General features: G+C 25.6%; 1 long non-coding RNA gene across 1 annotated transcript; it reads right to left on the bottom strand.

Moving 5' to 3' along the window:
* Window positions 1–3,018: 3,018 nt before the first annotated feature.
* LOC115033335 lies at window positions 3,019–3,806 on the bottom strand. Its single transcript, XR_003838651.1, has 3 exons — window positions 3,636–3,806; window positions 3,341–3,551; window positions 3,019–3,251 (listed from the first exon to the last, which is right to left on the bottom strand). It is a non-coding gene; the product is annotated as an uncharacterized LOC115033335 (long non-coding RNA).
* Between the last annotated feature and the right edge of the window lie 1,791 nt (window positions 3,807–5,597).

Here is a 5,597-nt window from a genome sequence, read left to right as displayed (position 1 = left end):
ATTTTATTAGCATTTTGTATTTGCGTTGCAATTTTTTCTCCCATACCAGTAAAATAGTCATTAAATATATTTGCACACTTTAGTGAATCATTATTAGCATTAATTTATTTATTTTCAAAGATTATGTATTAATTATTTCACCGATTACATCCCAAAGCTGTTTGGCATTATTACGATTGTTATCCGAAGTAATATTCGTTATTTTTTTCCTATAATACTCATTTTTATCATATCTTATTAGTGAACAAAGTTTGTTTTTATATTTTTTATAGTAATTAAGAAATTGTAAGTTATTAGGTTTTTTTAATACCATTTTACCTAGTTTATCTCTTCTCCTGATTGATGTTATTAATCCAGTCGTTATCCAAAGCTTTAATTTACGTTTACTCGATACAGTATTATTAACTATTATTTTATTAGAGTTAATTATCAGATTATTTAATATATTATGTAAGTTATTAGCACAATTGTCTACATCATCTTCCTCAAAAATAATTTCCCATTTTTATTTAGCCAAGAGTGAACGTAAAATGTTAATGTCTATATTTGTTTTTTCATTCGGAATTTCAGATTTAATCGTTTTGCAATTTTCTTCTAATATCAAAGTAATATAGTGATCTGTAATACATGATTCCAATATGATGGGTCTAATATTACTAGTACAACTATTTTTTATAAATATATGATCAATCGTTGTGGCACTGTTATTGTTAACCCTAGTATATTCATTTATACAACTCACAAACCCCAATTGAGCCATAAGATTTAAATAATCAACTTTAAGTTCATCATTACTCTCTGGCGATATATTAATATTCATGTCTCCTAAAATGAATACTCTATCAGCTTTAATGTTGGAAACTATTTCGCTTAATTTAGTTTTTAGATCAATAAAATTATTTCTATGAGCTCTATATAAAGCAATCACTTCACGGGCTGTTTCATTACTACCTAAACCTATTGATAAGCAATTACAATAATCAATTATAATTTCATTAACATTATTTATTTTGTGCTTTTTGTTAACATAAACTATAATACCACTATTTTGATTAAAGTTATTTTCTTGCGTTTTAAACACATTAAAACCAGTCAATTCAGAATTAATTACGCAATTCTTAAGCCAACATTCAGTAAGGATTATACAGTCAAAAAATTGTAATTTTATATTTAACATAATTAGTAATTGAGAAAAATGTTTTGTAACAGATCTAATATTTAAATGAAAAGTAAGAAAACTATTTTTATTAACAATATTAAAGTCTAATTCATTAAAGTCTGATATAATATCAGTTTTTAAATTATATAAACTATCTAGTTTATCAAAGTTGACATTCATTTTATTATTATTTAATACTTACATACTATGAAAATTAAAACTAAAATTATTGACATACCTATAATAATTTATTTAGATAGTTTTCGTTGTGGATTCTGAAAACTTTGGCGTTGTCATCTTTCCGTACTAGAATATTTGTTCCGCTTACCCAGACATATTTGTAATTTTTTTATTTTGCTAATGACTTTACACTTCCCAACAAAAGCCTTCTAGATTTTGTCAAGTGACTATTAACATATACTTTTGAATCCGGCCAGCTGTTTTGATAATGATTAGCAGTTAATTTATTTTTCTTTGCTTCCACAATGAACCGGTCTTTATCATTCGTGTTAGATAGCCAAGCAATTATTTTCATATCTGTTTTATGGATCGTAGAAATTCAGTATGCTTTCACTATATTGCAATCTAAGTTTAGTTTATTAACCATTCCTTGAACTAAGGTTTTACAATCTTCATTTTGCGATAGCGGCATACCAATTATTTCTACCGAGTTCTCTAATGACTTTTGTTCAATATCCTCGACTTTATTTTTTAACTGTTGAACTTCAGTTACAAGTTTTTGATTTGCTTCATTTAATTTATTATTTTGGAATTTTAGTTCATTCATCTCTTTTAGTATTTTTCCAACTGTAATGTTAAATTCGTCAAACTTGTTACTCATATATTGAACTGATTCTGTTAATTGTTTAATATTATAATCTTTTTCATTAGTCGTTTGCGTTATCTTTTTACTTGCCCAATCGACCTTACAGTCAGAGCAAACCCATTTGCCCTTCGTGTTATTTGACATTTTACCGTAACCCTGTTCATTTATACCTTCACAGTAATAATGCGAAGACTTTTCGCAGAGTGAGCATGTTATTATTTCCTGACTTAATACTGGACCTTGGCATTTTCGACAGCTCATATTGATTTAGTTTATTATTATTTACTAATGTGAACGTTACTGATAAAACCTAATAGGTTTTAATAAACGTAGCGCACGACCTCACTCTTTACTGATAAAACTAATAGACTTAATAAACGTAGCGCACAACCTCACTCGATGAGTGTACCTGATAAACTGATAAACTACATTTCTAATGTACATCATATATTTCTTTTAGTTTTATCATTCCCTTATTTTAGAAGTTATAGGGGGAGGGGGGCACATTTTACCATTTTAGAAGTGTCTCTCACGCAAACTATTCAGTTTATAAAAAAATGATATTAGAAACCTTAATATTATTTTTGAAGACCTATCCATAGATACCCCACACGTATGGGTCAGATGAAAAAAAATTTGAGTTCAATTCTAAGTATGGGGTAACCCTTAAAATTTATTTTATTTTTGTGTGAAAATCTTAACGCGGTTCACAGAATACATCTACTTACCAAGTTTCAACAGTATAGTTCTTATAGTTTCGGAAAAAAGTGGCTGTGACATACATACGGACAGACATGACGAATCTATAAGGGTTACGGTTTTTTGCTACGGATCCCTAAAAATGGAGAATAGTACCTGGGTTACAATAATTATAGTTTATTTACGTAAATACAAATATCTTATAAATATATTTAAAAATAGGTAAAAACAATAAAAATATATAATTACATTAATACCGTTTAGAAACAATCATATTATTAATAAGGCTACAAATATTTAAAGTAGGCTTATTTTTATTTGAATTTGAATTATATGTATCTGGTATTCTGGCTAATGATATACATTTTGAAATAACTGGAGTCTTTATAGCGGCAGAAGTTTTTGAAAATAAATCTACTGATGGTTCTATTACTTTAGGTTCCAAAGTGATGGATACCGAATTTTTAGCTGAAATGTTCTTCAGTTTTTGTTTGAGTTTTAAATCAACGTTTGGAAATTCATCAATTGTCATAGTATTATTATATTTAAAACAATTATCTGTATTATCTGAAAGATTATTAATTTACAGTATTAGATTGTAATGTTGGATTTGAATCACAAGTTGAAATTTATTTTAGTAAGAATCTATTACATACCTGATAAATTGTTTCTAGAATTGGATGCTGACCGCACAGTATTAATTGGTACTGGCAAAGCAGAATTGACTAATAATTTTACTACTTTGTTTAAACCATCTACCAAAAATTCTTCACAAATTAAGTCTTGCGGTCTGAAGTGTCTTTCACAGATATAACAGTTTACACTCAACTTTAAACCTAATGCTGAACTCCACTCATCTACACATTCCTATAAAATAAGAAATAAAAACTTCAATGAACAGACATAAAAAATTATCTTAAGACAATATTTTTAAATGATTATAATAATTACTATTGTTGGTGTGAAACGATAGGGTCCTTCATCAGTATCAGTTATATTAGATATGCATCCTGGTATGGAACAATAAGGTTCAAAATCCTAAATTAATAAAATTAAATAAATAAAATTAGGGATACATATATAAATAAAATGTAATACTAAAATTACCAATCTTTAATTTAAAAGGACTAAGACTAATTAAAACGTTTACAATAGTATATGATTATACTTTCAACAGTGATACAAAAATGTGGTTTTAACTTTTTTTTTATAAATACTGAAAACAAATACTATGTTTGGTCAAAAAACTAGAAAATGTATTACAATGTTCCTCATAAGTTGTTCTTTTAGCAATCTAAATCTAAATAACAATACATAATATACGCAATGTTTTTTTATTTCATAGTCATTTAAAGTTTGACGAATTTTATCAAACTGAAACAAATTTAAAAATAATGGATAATTGATCTGCTGTAGATTTTGAGTATACTTCATTGAGTAAGTAACTATAATGTATAAGTGAAATTTATATTCAATGATAAATCATACGACAAAAAATTTTGATTGGAGATAGTCTGACATCTTAAATTAATAACTAATAAGTAATTTTATTTTATTATTGGTAACGCGATAGACGTAATTACGGTAAGCTTTAGTTATAGAAAAGTAATCTAAATAATATTTTGAAAATGTTGATGTGTGAGTAAAATACAATTTTATCTCAAACAATTTCTTTCCTCTTAAATAATATTTTCGAATTGTATCAAATAACTTAAATTGCACTAATTTTGATAATATTTAAACATCAAATAACTATAAATAAACTTTTACTTAATTATTGATAGATTTTTGTGATTTACCAAGAACTTTTTATGAGTAACCTTATAATAAATGCTCAAATATTAGCTTTACAAAATTAATATCTTATAAGCTTTATTCATTTTACAATCTACAAATTAATTTACAAATTTTTGTGATTAAATAAATTGTGTCGACATTTAAACTTAAAACACTTAAAAAAAAATGTACCTAAGTTTTTTTAATAATTATAAATTGCTATGAGAACAACTTCTGTGGGTTCTTGTAATAAATTTAACTCAATTTTGTATTGTAACAAGTATAAGAAAAACCATATCATTGTAAAACTAATATATCCATTGCTTTGCTAAGAATGTAAAAATATTTAACACACGACAGGTTGTAAGCTAAATTGTGCCCGTTGAAGTCTTAATTAATTTTAAACAAAAACAAAATAATTCTGATAAGATAAATTATTTTTTTCGCAAGCTAATAAAACAAAATTCAACCAGGGGTAAACTATTTTAATGAAAAAGCTCAAGGTAAAGTGAAATAGAAGGAAGTTTGTTTCACTGTACCTAATATACATCCAATGGTCTAAAGCTGATAAAAGACAAATATAAGAAGAGAACAAATGTATTATTCTTATAATTAAATATAATATTATTATTGTATTATTAATTATACTTTTAACCTTAGTTAAACGATTATTTGATGTATTATAAACCAATAATTGAGTATCATTAGATTCCACATTTACAACATAATCTGATGATGAAGTAGACGGTTCATACATATGAACAAACCCACTTGTTGATGGAAAATTTCTTGCTTCTATAATATCTGTCAAAATTATAAATCATATTTTAGAAATTGAAAAATAATAATTATTATTTGCAATTCTTCAATGTTATTTTGGAGTACAAGTGCATTGTAAAACTCTGGAGGATAACCATTAACCAATAAACACATACCTTAGATAATTAACTATTGTCGCTTATCATATATTTTGATCACCTATTATACAGATGATTCTATTAAAACTTGATTATTTCTACATAATAAGGTTTATTTAAAAATAGACTTATTATGTAATATTTTGAAATATTAATTATTATAATATAAATTAAGAGCTATTATGATAAATTATATAATACATATTTGATATTTTGTAAA

This window comes from Acyrthosiphon pisum, chromosome X, assembly GCF_005508785.2.
Source record: "Acyrthosiphon pisum isolate AL4f chromosome X, pea_aphid_22Mar2018_4r6ur, whole genome shotgun sequence".
NCBI classification, from domain to species: domain Eukaryota; kingdom Metazoa; phylum Arthropoda; class Insecta; order Hemiptera; family Aphididae; genus Acyrthosiphon; species Acyrthosiphon pisum.
Note: the sequence above shows the minus strand (reverse complement) of the source record. Positions and strands in the feature narration are given on the sequence as shown.